General features: G+C 35.3%; 1 long non-coding RNA gene across 1 annotated transcript; it reads left to right on the top strand.

Annotated features, from left to right (window-relative positions):
* The first annotated feature begins 2,931 nt into the window (after positions 1–2,931).
* On the top strand, positions 2,932–17,570 carry LOC118765556. The gene is made up of 3 exons (XR_005001418.1): positions 2,932–2,944; positions 16,194–16,195; positions 17,448–17,570. It is a non-coding gene; the product is annotated as an uncharacterized LOC118765556 (long non-coding RNA).
* The last annotated feature ends 2,032 nt before the right edge of the window (positions 17,571–19,602 follow it).

The raw sequence follows: 19,602 nt of genomic DNA, 5'->3' as shown, positions 1-19,602 counted from the left end.
TGCTTTCATCACGCTGATTTTGAAGATCTAGTTAAACAGTTTCTTGCAGATAGGCAAAAGAATCACTCACATACTCTCACACAAACGCACATAAGGAAAATACGCAGAAATTTTATGTTTGAAGAAAGAAATATATTTATGAAATGAAAATCTTACACAGTCGGCCGGTTTCGAGTATGGAAATTATGACTGAGTAGTTAGTCTTAACGTTATAATTTCTTGTTATCCAGGTTAGTAGAAGAGCAAAATACCTTGTGTTGCACTATAAATGTTTTCATTTCATGCAATTGAGTGGTCAATGTTCTTGCTAAATAATTTTTCTGTCAGACTTTATTTTCTACAGAACTTAGAGATATCGACCTGTATCATATTGAAGTTGTGGTATTACAGTATGGGGGAGAAATTTATAAATTTCGAGAGGACTTGGGTTTATATTAGAAGGGTTTTGTATGAAGGGTTGACTATCTTCGGTTTTCTGTATTCTGTTCCACCGTTTTTTATCCTGAATTCTATCGAGTGGGTGTAAATATATCAACTTTGGGTCGGTAATAATTGGGTTGCTATTTAGGTCCAGATTGTTATGAGCCCTATATAAGTTTTTCCATTTTATGTATGTCGGATTCCCCTGGGAGATATTTTGGGTTAAGGAACAAAAACTTAGGATCATTCTAGTTGGGTTGCCATGCTGTCTAAGTAACATAGGGTTTATTTATTTGTTTGTTTTAGTCCTTGGAGAAAAGTTTGGTGTGCAGATTATGTAACGTATTCCTGCAGCTTGGCTCCTTGACGGAACTCCAGTCATGGCTTATAGATTTTTTCCAAGTGCTCAACCCTCTACCGTTTGGTGATGACATTTTCGAGAAAATTCTGGGCGTCCATGAAAATTAACTGGCTTGTCTATTCCGGGGGAACTTGTGGGTTGGTGACTACTAATTTTTGATCTGATAGTGCTACCGAGAAATGCTACCAATCTGAGATTAACTCTTCAGGTATGAGATGGGCGTGTCTGAGATGTTCGTAGGGCGACTTAACCATTTTGTACGCACTTTCTCAGTGTCCGAAATTGCTGAATTTTGTAGTTATATAGAACATTTGTTGTTGCTTATGGGACAGATCCAGCTGTCAGCCAAGTCTAACAAGATGACTGTTCTATATCCATCCTTTAATTGGCCAGATAAGATAGTTTTACTCTGTGTGATAGTTTTAGCAAAAATTTGTAATGCGGTATGAACACAGAAACTTGTCCCTTTGTTAGAACCCTTACCGAATTTTTCAAGTTTCAATTGAAAGTAAAATTGGAACACGAGAGGTAAATGCTATCCGCAAGTAAATGTAATGAAAGTTATGAAAAAGTGGCAAATGTGGCAAGAATGAATGGGGCCAATCTAGGCATAGCTATATATGTAAGAGAACGACAATCGAAGAGGGGCTTTTCTCTTGGGATTCAGGAGACCTGGGACTGTAGGGGATCTCGATTGGTCCTAGAGCTTCTTTTATATTAAGAAAATTGCATCATCATCTACTTTTTTTAATGCTATAACCATGTTTATTTACATTGCAAATATGTTTTCATCCTTCGATTCAATATAGTAGCCATGTCTGGTTTTGTATCATACTCTCATTCATTGTCCAGATGGCAAATAAAAGTCATTACTATTATTATATATTATTATTATTATTATTATTATTATTATTATTATTATTATTATTATTATTATTATTATATTATTATTATTATTGTTGATGTTGTTGTTGTTGTTGTTGTTGGTAGAATCGCTAGAGCATCGGAAAATGCATAATGCATTTGTTCCGGCGCCTTAAATTCTGTTCAGATTTTGTCGGGATCAACATTGCTTTTCATTCATCAGGGCGGAATGGAATAAGAAGATATCAGTCAAATACTGGGATCGGAGAGATTGAGTAAAATCATACCACGAAATTGGCCATGCGCTTATATTCGAAACAGTATCCTCCCCCTTCCCTTCCCCCGCCTCCTCCTCCTCCTCATCATCATCATCGTTGACAAAATGCTTTGGAGCATTTCTTCTGACTCATTACTTTCTGACTTCAAATTCAGCTGAGGTCGACTTTGCCGGCCTTGATGAAACAAGTACCAGGTGAGTAGTGAGATCGAAATAAGCAACCGGACACCAACTACAAAATTTCAGGTCTTGTTTGTTGTTGGTTGTTGTTGTTGTTGTTCTTCTTCTTCTTCTTCTTCTTCTTCTTCTTCTTCTTCTTCTTCTTCTTCTTCTTCTTTTTCTTCTTCTTCTTCTTCTTCTTCTTCTTTTTCTTCTTCTTCTTCTTCTTCTTCTTCTTCTTCTGCTTCTGCTGCTGCTGCTGCTGCTGCTGTTGTTATGCCAGAATCGTTCACATGCCGGGCAAATGCTTAGCAGCATTTCGCCCGTCTTTACGTTATGAGTTCGAAAAATCGATTTTATCTTTTATCCTTTCGGTTGATAAAGTAAGAACTTGTCCAGTACTGTGTTTCAATGTAACTGACTTGATCCCATCCACAAATTTCAAGCCTTCTGTCTATTGTAGAAAGGGTTACTCTACAAGCACGAAAGTGCACCCAAGTGGGACTGCTCGAGATTCACGCAATGTGATGAAACCGTTCTACACTCACTCATGCAGCTTTGTCGAACAGCTGTCATCAGAAGTGGGACGAATCAGTCTATCGGCCGAATCTATCGTGAGTATCGCCTCGACACCAGCCTTTAAGAAGGCAGAGTAGGTGGTTTTCTTCTGTGCAGTAACTAAGGTGAATTAAATAATGAGGTCCACCAGGCTGAAATGATTGAAGAAAGACACCTTCAACTTCGAGCAAACCCCCATCAACTGTTTCAAGTTCCACTAAGAAAGGAAGATGAGTGTGGTGAAGGAAGTGTTACTTACTGGTGAATTTGCGAAAAGATGGGTGATTATGGCAGAAATGTATAAGGTGAATGATCCTACTCTAAATATGCGCCTGTAGATTGGAGACCAACAGTTGGGTAGGACTCGTGCCTTTGGTGGTTAGGATAATCCTGATTCTGTGGCGTTCCATGACTGGCCCTATTTGGAGCTTCTCCCAAATCAGGATAAAAGTATACGATGTATACTTTTATCTCATTTGGCAGTCTTTCCAATTTCTTTCTCTTCAGCCTTTATGTAACTCCTCGTACAAATTGTAGATTGTCCTTGTGATGTATATCTCTGTCCACCTCGTCTATACTTTCGTTGCTAATAAAAGATACCATAATCATCATCATCATCACCATCGTCGTCGTCGTCGTCACCAGCATCACCATCATAATCATCTCGTCATCATCATCATCATCATCATCATCATCATTATCAAGTCTGTGAGGTGACAAAATCTTTAACACGCCAAACAAAATATCTTGCTGCTTTTCTTCCAGTTCAAATTCTGTTGAGGTCGACTTTGCCTTTCATCCTTTCGGGTGCGAGGGGAGGGTTTCAATAAATTAAACACCAGTCGAGTAATGGGGTCGATGTAATCGACTAGCGCCTTCCCCACAAATTTCAGGTCTTGCGTCTTTAGCAGAAATGTCTGTTGTCATTACAATCATTATTATTTGCTTCTGTCTGCATGCTACATGATTATCATTTCGTATTACAAAAATGGTTATGTTTGCTCTCTTGGAGTTTTTTTAAAAACATTATTGTTGTTCGCAATGATTGCAGACCGAAAGGAGAAAAAAGTTCTTCTTATTCTAGTAGTTTGGCCTGTCGTATTTCGAAGAATTTGTTTCTTAATTGTTCTCAAAAGCGCAAAACAAACTATAAACATAAGTTAGAAACTAACCCATATTGCTCTCAACCAGAGTCTATATGAACCCTTAAGGTCCATATAATATTTTTGGTGGGGGGATCCACGCAAGCAAAATAATATGTAGGGTCCACAGTATTTTAAGAGTCCACGAAAAATATTGCTTTAGATGTATTTATTGCAAGTAAATTTTTTTGTCTAATGTTTTACATAGTGCAACCTATGTGTGAAAAACTAAATAGGTTTTAAACATCTAATGGCTATAAAACTAGTTTTAAACAGCGAATAGTAATCAAACGGGTCTAGTGGTAAAAAAAAAACTGTTTGAGAACCACTGGGTTAGATTTTGCTAGGTGATGATGAAAAGTTATCAGCAATAGAAGATACAAGTAGCGACAGGAGATACAAGCAGCAAAAGGAAGCCCGTCAGAGAAAAACTTCCTTATGACTTCTTTCTCCAAGAAAAAACTTTCCCGCTTTCAAATCCCAATCACCCTCAACAATACTACTGTGACTGTCATGTAACATTTAGTAGAAAGCCGTGTTAGTAACAGCATCGACGACATGTTGAACAGCAGCAGCAGCAGCAGCAGCAACATCAGAAGAAGAAGAAGAAGAAGAAGAGAAGAAAAAGAAGAAGAAGAAAGAAGAACGCAGAAAGAAGAAGAAGAAGAAGAAGAAGAAGAAGAAGACGAAGAAAGAAGAGAAGAAGAAGAAGAAGAAGAAGAAGAAGAGAAGAAGAAAGAAGAAGAGAAGAAGAAGAAAAAGAAGACGAAGAAAGAAGAAAGAAGAAGAAGAGAAGAAGAAAGAAGAAGAAGAAAGAAGAAGAAGAGAAGAAGAAGAAGAAGAAGAAGAGAAGAAGAAGAAGAAGAAGAAGAAGAAGAAGAAGAAGAAGAAGAAGAAGTAACAACGACAACAGCAACAGCGTGGCAAGGAGCGGCAAGATCAACAACTGGTCGAACATCAACAACAGCAACACTATCAACGACGGTAGGGAATATAAGAACGACATCACGATTAAGGAGAAATTGGAAAGCGCAAGAAAGCAACTTTAACGACGCCTCTCCCATCGCCAGTAGAATGGTATTCCCTACCAACGTCAGCACAGCCACCACCACACCCACCACTGCTACCGTCGCCACCGTCGCCACCGCCGCCGCTGCCACCACCATCAAAACTGCGACGAGTAGGAGAAATATATTATTAAAACTAACCATTCTCTCAATTGCAGGCTAACTCTGTAAAATAACATTAATTTCTGTCTCTGACTCCTCCCCCTCTCTCTCTTACATAATCTTTTGCTCTCTTTCTCTTTCTCTTTCTCCTCTGTCCGTTCGAAAATAATTCTTCTCTCTTGGATGACTGAACTTTTGGTCTGATCTTTAACAAGCTGCCAGAATTTTTAAAACCAAGATCTCATATGCGAAACTAAATTTCCTGCTGGGGATACATATATCCTCTTCAACTAACTCTTATGTCTCATGGACAGCTGATGTAGCGTCTTACAGAGACAACGGGATAGAATGAGAGTGAGAGAAAGAGAGTGAGAGAAAGAGAAAGTGAGAGAGAGAGAGAGAGAAAAGAGAGAGAGAGAGGGAGAAATTGTATAGTTTCATTATTAAAGGATATAACGTTAGAATTGATAGTCGGAATATATTTGCTTGAAGTAAACAGTTTTGCCATCAATGGCCACTTAATCTGGATAAAGAAAATTTCCTTGAGCCAAAAGAAGTGAGGGAAATATTGCCAGGACATAGATTATTTATCTATTTTCATTTGTTGATTGTTTTTCTCACTCCAACTTCTTGCCGTACGACTCCGCCATTATACAATGTTTCATATTCACTACTTCCGGCATTTTCCTTCAAATCTTTGTATCTTCTGTTTAAAGTCTTTCTTTATTTCCCTTTTTTCTTTTCATTTTATTCCTCTGGACTCTTCTCGTTGAACAATTTTCACCGATTCCTTGTACTACACACACATGCATGTCCGCGCTCAGATACTCATATACACACATGCACACCTGATCGCAGATACTCATACACACACACATATTCACATACATATATGTGTGTACTTATGTGTGCATGTGTGTATACACATATACAAGCATCCGTGTATATATATATATATACATATATATATATAAAGACGTGTATGATGTATATATATATATATATGTTTCTGTATACATATGTATGTATTTGTATATTAATATGTATGTATATGTGTATTTGTCTATGTGTGTTTATGTATATATATACATATCTATCTATCTCTCTCTCTCTCTCTCTCTCTATATATATATATATATATATACACACATAGACAGATACACATATACACATATACATACATATATATACATATACATACATATGTATACATAAACATATACATATATATATATATAAAGACGTGTATGATGTATGTATATATATATATATATATGTATATGTTTATGTATACATATGTATGTATATGTATATATATGTATGTATATGTGTATATGTGGATCTGTCTATTTGTGTATATATATATATATATAGATAGATAGATAGATAGATAGATAGATAGATAGATAGATAGATAGATAGATAGATAGATAGATAAGCATCTTCATGTATGTTTGTGTGTACGTGTGTAATAAACATACATATATACATACACGCATATATACACACATATTACCTATAATAGATATAATTATTGAAAGGAAGTTGAAAGTTTATATTTATTTATTAATCACAGCTGCTCCGGGAGATAATAGAGGGCAGCACTGAATATTTAAACAAAAATAACACAAGCGCCATTACTATTGAAGGAAATGCCATATTTTGGTGTGATGCCCTGGACCGAAAATTTTACAATTATTTTCTTTAAACCTGAAGTCCCCTAGTCTTGACTTGAGCTAGATATTTTGCTGTTGTTGTTGTCACCGACTGTGTCGGTGGTGTTACCGTTGTCATTATTGTCATTGCTGATTTTGTTGTTGTTGTTGTTGTTTTCTTTGTTTTTGTTATTGTTACTGTCGTTGTTGCTTCCGGTTTTGTTGCTGTTGTTATTGTTGTTTAGTCTCAGAGTAAACCTGATTCAGCAAGCTCCATTCATGTAAATTCTTTCTGCGTCAAGACTTGTCTTCTCGGTCTGGGAATATTATACTCCATTGCTCAGCCTGGTTTTCTGTGAGTTCTGGTGGCCAGGCCAGAGATAGTAAAGAGCGGGCTCGGCCAGGAAACTTCAGTTGCTGGGTCTCTTCATATGCCACTGGTGGTATGCTTACAAACGCATTGTTAGCAGCTAAAGAGGCTGTTGATATGGGGGTTGTGTAGTTTTATGTTTGTCTTAACTAAGTGCAGGTAAGTGTCTTTGAGGATGCTATTGTGTAATGTCACCAGTTATTGTAGATGTAACGTGTCTACTTTAGGTTGCCAGGGATAATTGATGTTTACACATATAATGTCAGTGGCTGTTGGGGTTCGAGCCTAGGAGTAGTAATTAGTTAGGAAACTCGAAGGGTGAACCCAATATAGGTAAGAAGAGTAAGGACGAGTGGGTCAGAAATGCCTGAGTAGTAGAAGTATGATTTCAGGCAGATCTGAGCAACAACAGACATTAATGTAACACCTTAAATAAGAGCAGATAAAGAGAGGAAAATACATATGCGGGAGAGTTTGTATCGTTCACTTGCACTGTCTCTTCTCTTTGCCTTTTCTACTGTTACTCTAATGTCCTCTATTCCTCGGATCAGTCTGAAGGAATTGTTGTAAATATCAACATCTGTAATTACTCATTCCAGAATTTGGAAACTGCCAATTCCAAGCAATAGAGCAGATTATGGTATGCTATAAAAGGCAACCAGAGGGGAGGCAATGTTTGCAGGTAAAGATAGGATTCTATCTATAAGTGACTTAAATGCCCATCAATTAGGTGGCTTCTTCTGGATGTGGCTTAAGATGGCATGATCTATTATGGGTCGAATGGACCGGTGCTGCTTATTTCTCTTGGCTATGTGGGACACCTAAGGACACTCGAAGTTAAGTGTGGTACCGGCGTATGCTCTGCATTGCATGCGGTACCTAACAGTAATCTAACTTATATGTAGTTCCTATGGGTGCTCTACACTATGTGTGGTACCCACGACTGCTCCCAGTTGTACAGTAGAACCTCGGTTTACGACGCCTCTGATCACGAATAAATCGTGTTTTATATCTATCTATCTATCTATCTATCTATCTATTATCTATCTATCTATCATCTATCTATCTATCTATCTATCTATCTATCTATCTATCTATCTATCTATCTATCTATCTATCTATCTCTCTCTCTCTCTCTCTATATATATATATATATATATATATGTGTGTGTGGGTGTATATATGTATATATATATGTATATATATATATATATATATATATATTATATATATATATATATATACATATATATATATACATATAATATATATATATATATATAATATATATTATATATATACATATATAAAGCACGATTTATTCGCGATTAGAGTTGTTCGAAAGCCGAGGTATTTCTCTATATGTAACTCGTGTTAACTCAAAGTTATATATGGTATGTATGAGTGCACTAAGTTCCATGTGTTAGGTATGTGTGGTTTAAGTTATATGTGGTGCATATAACTACGTTATATGTGGTACTCGTGACTGCTGTACCATGAGTACAATAAATTATATGTGATATATGCGAGTGCTCTAAGTTACATATGGTACACCTGAATATACTAATGCATTTTTTATTTTTACTGTGTCATCTGTATATATAAAGAATGCTGCGAAAGTGTAATTTATAACTCCGAATATATACTGTTTCATGTGTGTGTGTGTTGTGTGTGTGTGTGTGTGTGTGCATGCGCGCGCGCGCGTGTGTGCGAGTGGTATACTTATATTGCCAAATATAATGTTTAGTTGTATTTGATATTCTCAGTGTTGCAGGTTAGAAAGAACACTAGATTTGGTAGATGTCGTTTTAATTTATCAGTTCAAAATCTGATTTGTAGACGATTGATGTAAGGGTGGAGAAGTTGGATAGTTGTGTCTTGGTAGCACCGAGTAACGTGAATGTATTGGTTTCTGTGTTTCCTCGTAAGTTTTACTTTTGTTTTGGAATTATGGGGTAGGCAATGTAGGAATAAATTGAAAACTGTTTCAGGGAATGACAGATCCTTGTAGGACATTTTAATTAGATATAGATAGCCAGGGGTGGAGTGAATTGTTTTGCTGATATTGAGGATATTCGCAATGGTGTATGTAGGGTTATCGTATGGTTTTGAAGGTATCGTGTATGTGATTAGCAGAAATGGCGTGAATTTAGAAAGAGGAACGTGTGTCAGTGATATCGATTTTTGGTTTTGTTTTAGGTTTCAGAATTGTTATAATTTTCACCAATTTTGAAATTTCAAGAATTTGGCAGTGCTGGAATGAATAATTAAAGATACTGATAATTGAAACAATTCCTCGCGTCCTTGGGTGATTAAGTGTATTGGGGAGTTAATGGACAACTACAGGAGGGTAATAGAAAGTTTGACAAGTTCGGTTTTAAAATGAATGTAAACGATTTGGGGCTCTTGCTCTTCACCAGACGCTGAGGAAACAAGAAAGATTGACAGGCAGAAAACTGAAACACACACACACACACACACACACACACACACACACACACACATACTCACGCACACACACACAGATAGATAGATAGATAGATAGATAGATAGATAGATAGATAGATAGATAAATAGATAGATAGATAGATAGATAGATAGATAGATAGATAGATAGATAGATAGATAGATAGATAGATAGATAGAAGATAGATAGATAGATAAGGCAGCGAGCTGGCAGAAACGTTAGCACGCCGGGTGAAATGCTTAGCGGTATTTCGTCTGCCGCTACGTTCTGAGTTCAAATTCCGCCGAGGTCGACTTTGCCTTTCATCCTTTCGGGGTCGATAAACTAAGTACCAGTTACGCACACGGGTCGATGTAATCGATTAATCCCTCTGTCCTTGTTTGTCCCCTTTATGTTTAGCCCCTTGTGGGCAATAAACAAATAAGATAGATAGATAGATAGATAGGTTGGTAGATTATCAGGCTGTTATAGTACAAAAAGAGGTTAGGGTATTGTCAGTAATGTTGTGGGAAAAAAGCATGACTTGTATATATTTGTGATTTTGTCGAGAGATATCTGAAGGTATGGTTGTTTTCATTTCTTTCTGGTGAGAAAAAAATGATCAGTAGATGGCGTAGATTGAAGCCGTGAGCATTGTGTCTCTGTAAAAATTGTTTAATATATGAGTGTAGTTGCTGCTAAATCGTTGTTATAGTACCAGAAGTTGTTATTGTGAGATGAGGTGTAGTGTGGCTGCTGATAGAGCTTGTTAATATTGTTAATTACTTTGTTAAAGTCATTAATGTTACTAATTACTTTGTAAAGTGTTTTATTGCTTGTTTATATGGTTAATTCTGGACACAAATATTTACCAATTGTTATGCTTTATTTGGTTAATTCACTCTGTTTTCATTATTTAGTTTTCTTGATACCGAGTTTTATTTCTATTTTATTTGAAGTGTCCCCTGTTTTCTTTTTTTATTATTTGTATCAGATTGGTTATTTCAGTTATGTACTTCAGTTTGTATTTATTGATGTTCCCTTGTAGTAACTATGTTTAGAAGCTCCTAGAATCATTTTATCGAGTGTATTTACGGCAGTATCTATATCGGGGGACTGTGAACCTTAATTTTGTTTCTTTGGAAAAAGTGATTCCACTAAAAGTGAATTCACTGTTTTATTTTTGGACATTGTAAAACTGTTTTCGATATGTTCGTGGTTGTCTGATAGTGTTGAGATGGTTCCGGGGAGTTGATGGAAGAAGGAGTGAATGGGTGTTAACATAGGGTTATGGATAGCTAAATGTGTAAAGTAGGAAGTGAGGGAAAAGCTGTTGTACTTATTATTGTTGATGTTATTAAACCACAGCCAATTCCTAATCAAGTAGCCTCATCAGGCCTTCCAGCCTTGAATATCTCGTAGTATTTTTCAGAGCACATATAACAATGTGTATTTCGCTTTTTTAGGTAATAGATTGAGATTTATAGAAGATTTCGAGTAGTTATTTCTGGTGAGTTGAATTTTCTTTATTTGTTCACATTTGTTTAGTTATCTTGTTAACGTATGTTGGTGTTTTACGTGGCTTATTTAATAAGTAAAAGAGATTTCCTTGTAATGCTATTATATCTCCTCTTGTGTTATCTGAACTGTTATTGTACCAGAATGTACTTTTAAGATTAACGTGTTCCTCGAAAATTATGTTGCACGATATTTTCCCAGCTATAATGTGACTCATATTAATATGTTGCATGTTCTAAGGCGGCGAGCTGGTAGACTCGTTAGCACGCCAGGCAATATGCTTATCATATTTCGTCCGTGATTATGTTCCGAGGTCGACTTTCAAGGTTGATAAAATAAGTATCAGTTGGACACTGAGGTCAATGTAATCGAATTTCCCACTCCCCCCAAATTGCTTGCCTTGGGCTAAAATATAGTATCAATATACTGCATAATAAATTGATTTTGGGTGAGGCAAGTGTGCTATAAAAAAAGTCTGTTATAAAGTAAGACATGTTTTAGGGTAAATTTTTGTAAAAGAAATTTCACAAACGAGAATAATTTTTTCTGTATAAGGACAAGACAGGGCTAGTATTTAAAGTTTTTCTCTTCGTTTCATGCTCGTATTGTATAGGGGCAAGGATTTTGGTACCATATATATATATATATATATATATATATATATATATATATATATATATATATATATATATATATGTATATATATATATATATATATATATATATATATATATATATATATATGATAGGCGCAGGAGTGGTTGTGTGGTAAGTACCTTGCTTACCAACCACATGGTTCATGTCTTCTACTATAGCCTCGGGCCGACCAAAGCCTTGTGAGTGGATTTGGTAGACGGAAACTGAAAGAAGCCCGTCGTATATATGTATATATATATGTATATGTGTGTATATGTTTGTGTGTCTTTGCTTGTCCCCCCACCAGTAACATCGCTTGATAATCGATGCTGGTGTGTTTATGTCCTCGTAACTTAGCGGTTCGGCAAAAGAGACCGATAGAATAAGCACTAAGCTTACAAAGAATAAGTCCTGGGGTCGATTTGCTCGAATAAAGGTGGTGTTCCAGCATGGCCGCAGTCAAATGACTGAAACAAGTAAAAGTGTAAAGAGTAAGAGTATATATCTATACAAGCCTGAAAATTGCATGCGTACACACAGTGCAGGTAAACACATCAAACATAGATACACACATAGACATAAAACATATGCACACTGACACAGACACAGACACACACACAATGTAGACATCTGTAGTATTGGCACTCAGTCAAACGAGAGCTGACTCGAGTTTGACAAGAATCTTCAACATTGTAACCATGTAATATATCAAATATAGTGTCCTTCTCTGTACTTCTTATAAAGGTACATACATTATTGTTTAAGGTTTGGGGGACCAACATTCGTAAGGTTTTGAGTTCGAATCTTGTAATGAACTGTACGATGCGTCTTTAAGTAAGTTAGTTAATGACACCTTATTCCGGTATAATCAACTGACAAAAATAAAGAGGGAACGAATGGTGCCCTGTTTAAGAGAATATCTTGTCTCTCAACATAAATGCCTAGGAAATCCAGATAAGCTCGAGCCTCAAGAGTTTGTTGGGTTGAGGCAGACAAAATTTCTGTAACTTTTGACTCATTAGTTAAAATCGTATCTAATCATATCACATTTATGATTCCTATTACATAGTGATTGCAAATTTGAAAAGTTAAAATTAAAATGTCCTTAAATTTATGAAATAACATCATCAATTGAACCATATTTTGTCCGGCGTGCAAACGATTCTTCCAGCTAGTTGCCTTGACAAATATGGTGATGATGATGATGATGATGATGATGATGATGATGATGGTGATGATGATGATGATATCAATAGGACTGTTATCAAAAGAAGATTGAATAGAGATGGTAATACATGATACAGAAGAGCACGTTAGAAGCAACTCAGGAAGACACATTTCAGCAGCCAGAGGAGAGGAGAAAGATGCTATGGAGACGGAAAATGAATACGAGAAAAGAAGCAAACAGGATTGAGAAAGGAACGACTGGTGAAAAGAACTTCACGGTCAGTATCTCAGACAAACGAATGACTCCATCCAAGGGGCAACAAAGGAACCACACAGATCCCCAACAACAGACTGATATACAAACACAACAACATCAACTAAACACATTCACCACAAAGCGATAAGAAACATAATCAGAATTTGATGTCCTTCATCGCTAAAAGAAAAGCATTGTAACAGGGAAAGAGGTATTCAAGTGCTACAATTTCAAAGTGTCACGAAATTTGGAAATAATAATACTGGACTTGGGGACCAGAAATATTGAGAGAGAATTTCCCTAATGATTTTGCAAGTTCGAACGTAAATGCCAGCACTAGTCTCTTAGTAATTAACCTTTCTACGATAAGCACAAGGTCTAAAATTTTGGAGGTGGGGGGTAGTCGATTATATGAGCCCTAGTACTTGACCGATACTTAATTTGTGGTCTCCGAAAGGATGAAAGACAAACTGGACCTTGCTGAAATTTGAACTCAGAACGTGAAGACGGATGAAAGGCCGCTAGGCATTTGCCCGGCGTGTTAAAGATTCTGTCATCTAGCTGCCTTTAGGCTCGTATAATAATAATGATAACACTAATAATAATAATAATAATAATAATAATAATAATAATAATAATAATAATAATAATAATAATGATAGGCGTAGGAGCAGCTGTGGTAATAGGCGTAGGAGCGGCTGTGTGGTTATAGGCGTAGGAGCGGCTGTGTGGTAAGTACCTTGCTTACCAACCACATGGTTCCGGGTTCAGTCTCAGTGTGTGGCACCTTGGGCAAGTGTCTTCTACTATAGCCTCATGCCGACCAAATCCTTGAGAGTGGATTTGGTTGACGGAAACAGATTTATATGTATGTGTGTGTGTTTGTGTGTCTGTGTTTGTCCTCCCACCAACATCGCTTGACAACCGATGCTGGTGTGTTTACGCCCCAGTAACTTAGTGGTTCAGCAAAAGAGAACGATAAAATAAGTACTAGGTTTACAAAGTATAAGTCCTGGGGTAGATTTGCTCGATTAAAGGCGATGCTCCAGCATGGCCAAAATCAAATGACCGAATCAAGTAAAAGAGTAAAGAGTAAATAATAATAATGCAAGAAACATGACTGAGAAATATAGTTAACTTTTAGTCCAGCATACTTTTATTTTAGTGTAAAATAAATAGTAAGTTCGTACAAAATGTAATTTTAATGTATTTTTACAAAACTGTGACGTTTAGGGTTTTAACGCATCTCTCTAACATCTCAGTCAAATCGCAAGAGTCATTTTGAGTCGGTGTGACATGTACTTTCTATCTGCATTTTCGGACTTACACTAAATTCTTTTCCGATTCTGGTGAGAATTAGAATAGCACACACGCATAGAGTCTTAATTTAACGTGGAGGTGAGTGGTTTAGTTCTTAAGGGGATACACTTATGATTATAAGATTGTGGTTTCGGTTCCTGTACCGGGCGATGTGAGCCTTTCTGAGCAAAATACTTCATTTCACGCTTCTCAATTCCAATCAGCTTGTAAAGATGAGTAATCATGCGACGGTCCGGCTTTCCGTCCAGTGGGTATTATACAGGCAACGGGGTCTGAGAAACCAGCCTGAAGAACTTATAACCCGACAAGGATCTTTGATCCTTTTGATTTTATTTCTTTCTTCTTTTTTTTTTTTACTTTAGCATATCCAACATACAAATACAATTCTCCTTTTAGAATTTAAAAATGGAATAAATGAAAGGGGCGAATAATTTTGAAGCTTATAATAAATTTAGTTATTATTTTCAGAAATATGATTATGACAGTAATGTAAAAATATGGTTTCTTCTTAACAGGTTTATGCGTTTCATTTAATGAATGTTATCAATAACAATAATGTTTTAGCTATAATAGTTTTAAATAAATAGATTGTTCTGGTATGCGATTGAAACGAAAGTAAAATTTGACGTCAGATAATGAAAAAAATGAGAGAAGAAACAACAAAATGGATTCAGTTTCTGCATGTATACAATTTGAATGTGCGTATGACAAGTTTTCGCACAAATACGCGCGCGCGCTTCCATACACACACATACCATACTTACATACATATTTCCATGTATACATATATCTAAGTGTGGTAGGTATGTATACATGTGTGCGTTTATACATAAACGTACATACACATGTACATGTGTATATTTATATATATATAATATAAATACATACATATGTATGTATATATATATATATATACAGCCCAACATATACATACACACACATATATATATATATATGCTTATATATATGTATATATATATATATATATATATATATATATATATATATATATATATATATATATATATATAAATGCTTATTCGTATTCATTTTTATCTATAATATGCATTGTTTCTATGCGAGAATGTATGCAAATTTTGCATCTATAGCGCATGTAATGTATAAACAAATAAGGTTGTATATATATTATTTATTTAATGACCAATTATATTTTTGTCTATAAGACATTTTCCACATTCAATATGGGAACCATCTTTTTCTGAATATGTTGTATATAATATTATATACAGAAGGTGAGTATATTGCATCGTTTACGTTTTTATTTTATATATGATATATTAATACCCTCTTTTTACCTGCGATTAAAGCAAAAGTAAAATTTGAAGATCGAAAAATTTTTAAATGTTGAAACAGAAATAACGACATATGTGTACGTACACACGCATACAGACACATACATAGTCAGAAGTGTGATTGTGTGATTGTGACGTTTGCTTTCCAACAGAATGGTATTGATTTCCTAACCACATGCATATTGGATTTCTACTTTGGCTAACTAGAACCTTGGTAGACGGAAACCTAAAGTACGCATGTCGTAAACATACATACATACATATATAGAAGCAACCTTTGTCATTCCTATCCAATTTTTTAAAAATCTAATATTTATATGCTATAGCTTTTTTTGCTTCAGGACACTATTTCAAAATGAATAAGTTCACGTTCATTCCATGTTTATAAGAATTCCTATGACGCCATCAATACATACATACAAGGTATTTTTGTATATATGAATATTTTGTTTTGCGTATTCTCATGCATATAGGTGCATATCTTGAAATGTTCATATATACTTAAATGAAACTTCAAGAAAGTTTTACAGATTTTTACAGTTCCAGCGATAGCTTAGATCAGCAGTTTTTAATCAGCTTTCTCTTACCTGGTTTTGAGAAGCTTAATTTCTAAAGATTGGTACTTAGACAGTGTTTTACATATGTATGCATGCATAATGTATGTGTGTATGTATGTATGTATGTACGTATGTACGTACGCACGCATGTATGTATGTATGGCTGTATGTATGCATGCCTGCATGTATGTACGTATATATGTATGTATGTATGTATAGAACATTTGAAGTTGTGTAAATATTTTGTATATTAAGAAAAAGGAGGTAGTCAGAATTTTGGATAATCATTTATTTTGCGCTTTAATCTCGTTTCAGAGTTATTCATAAGAAATCAACCTCCCTGATAATTCTCTGAAACGAGATGAAGGTGTTAAAAAAATAATTACTTAAAATTCTAACAAAATATTTAAATATACATACATACATACATACATACATACATATATATATATATATATACATACATACATATATATATATATATATATATATATATATATATATATATATATATATATATATATATATATGTCTGTGTGTGTGTGTGTAGAGAGAGAGAGAGAGGCGCAATGTCCCAGTGGTTAGGGCAGCGGACTCGCGGTCGGAGGATCGCGGTTTCGATTCCCAGACCGGGCGTTCTGAGTGTTTATTGAGCGAAAACACCTAAAGCTCCACGAGGCTCCGGCAGGGGGTGGTGGCGATCCCTGCTGTACTCTTTCGCCACAACTTTCTCTCACTCTTTCCTCTGTTGGCTTGCTCGCTTAACCAGCAGGGCGGCGTCATTTGAAGGCTAAAATAATGTGAAGCGCATTGTGACCAGCAATGTGTAGCAACATCTGATAGCCTGGTCGGTTACGGGGATCACGGTGATATATATACACACACACACACACACACACATATATATACACACACACACACACACATATACACACACACAAAATAATATTTTTATGGAGGCAGCACAGGCGAAGTCGAAAAGAATATAATTAAAATGCACTTTCGAAACTTATATGAATACATGTATTCTCTATAAAATGGAAATAAAATTCCACAATGCATAAATATATATAAATAGACAAATATCAATGCAATACATAAAACACGATTGAACTTAAGTAAAAGCGATTGAATTTAAGAAAATATTATTTGTAAGTACATTTAAAATCATAATACTTCAGTATGAAATAAAAATTTAACTTGAAAGGGTTAAGTATTAAAGAGACATATGAAAACTAACGAAAGAAAACATATAAAAGTCACATCTACGGGACGTTTCAGAGATGTGCCAAGGAATATGACATATTTCATATTATTAATCATGGCACTCCCTTCAGGATGTTGCATAAAGTTCATAAACATATTTACATACCAGGAACGGTCAACCGGGAACTTAAAGTGCACATCGGTTCTGTACCAGCACGCCGAGCAGGAACACGGGGGCTCACTCAACAATATAGAAGTTAAAATCTTGTCCACACAGAACAGACGCAACGCTTAGACAAATTACGGAAGACGCACACATAAAAGAAGATAAACCTAGACTGAATAGGAAACTAGAATGGAACACTAGCATACACCCCCAACTCACCCCAAACTATGACAGAATAAGATCCCCATAAACTGATAATAATACGAATATAATACAATACACAGATAAATAAATGGAATTAAATAACTATATACATTAACTAAATAAATTAAATTAAATGCAAAAATGAAAGAAAAGAAAAAGTGAGTAGATATAAACAGATGAATAAAATATTAAAAGTAAATTAAACGAACGTGTATAAACAGGGGATACTGATAATGCAGGTACATCCCCTTACTTAATGTAGACACACACAGGGATATACGCATGCGAAAAAAAAGGCACATACAATAGGAATACAAAATGGCACATCATTAGAAAAGAGAGACACACAAAAAAGATAGAAGAAAGCAAAGGACCACTGATAAGATCACAGAAGTGTGACGAAAGAATCCTGGCCAAAATACAATTAATATAAAATAAAGCTGAAACAAGTGAACGCCAAATATACAGTGCGTGTATTTTTATTGCCTAAATGCAACAACATCAAAAATTTTGCAAAACGAATACATAAGCGTGTATATATATATATATATATATATATATATATATATATATATATCTATATATATATATATATATATATATATATAATATGTGACAGTTGGTTGTCATAATAAAACTCAGAGTTTCGGATGCCGGGGCTGAAGTCTGCTCACGCATCTCATCAGTTATTAAGACAAACGCTATGAAAAACAACGGTTGACTAAAGGGAAATTACTGCAATAGACATGTAAAGTAATACTTCGTTCATAGAATGCGCATATGCACACATATACACGTACGCACACACATGTATGTATATGTATATATATACTTTATTTAAAGCAGCAGAAAATTCAACAAAACCTGTTACTCTGAATTTCGCGTTGCAATCACACCTTAACTTTCATGCACTGGGATAAAAGAAAAACAACCAAATTATCCAGTTATATATGGTCCTTAAAAGAAAAAAGGTGTCAGCTATAAGATTCACTGGAAGATCTTGGCTATGTGTAAGCCTTACACCAACGGCAGTGGAAAGTGCGGCCTTTGCAATATGGAAAGCTGACTCATCTGGATAGGTTCTTTAGACCCCGCCACAGGTCTAAATTCAAGAACTGAACTTTTTGGGTCATGTCTAAATATGGCAAAACATTTGCTACGTTTTTGTTACACCACCCAAGATCGCAGATAGAACCTGCTTTTTATATTATGTCCATGTACAAGCCTTTCATATGTCTTAACATTTCTTATATACTTCTTACATATATTTAATTGCTTTATATATTTTTCTGTACATTATTTTTCATCCTTTATAATTGTGTAAATGATACCAGTGTGGTATATACCTAATGTGTATGTGCGTGCATATATACATGTGTACGAATGATTGTATATATACGAGTGCAAAACTCTACCTGTTGCACTTGTCTCCTTCCTTCATACATATATGTATGTATATACGTTTATATATCTGCAGGTATAGATGTGTTTGACAGAGAGGAGTGTGTATTTGTGTATATACATATATAACTCATTTGTATATTCGTTTTGCGACGAATGTGAATGTTTTACGCTTAATGTTTTTTGCGTGTGTGTTTTTATTTGTATATACGTCAATCCGCGTATGTATGTGCATGTGCGTATAAACTACGTTTTGTATATCCGCGTATGTATGTGTGCGTGTGTGCGTGTAGAGATGTCTATGTAATTGTAGTGATGCATGAATGGGTATATATGCGTGTGTATGTGCGTGTACACGTAGACATATATATATATGTATATGAACACGCGTGTGTGAGTATGCATATATATGTATATACATACATGTGTGTGTGTGT

This window comes from Octopus sinensis, linkage group LG12 (assembly GCF_006345805.1).
Source record: "Octopus sinensis linkage group LG12, ASM634580v1, whole genome shotgun sequence".
Classification (NCBI taxonomy): domain Eukaryota; kingdom Metazoa; phylum Mollusca; class Cephalopoda; order Octopoda; family Octopodidae; genus Octopus; species Octopus sinensis.
This window is presented reverse-complemented; position numbering and strand designations above follow the sequence as displayed.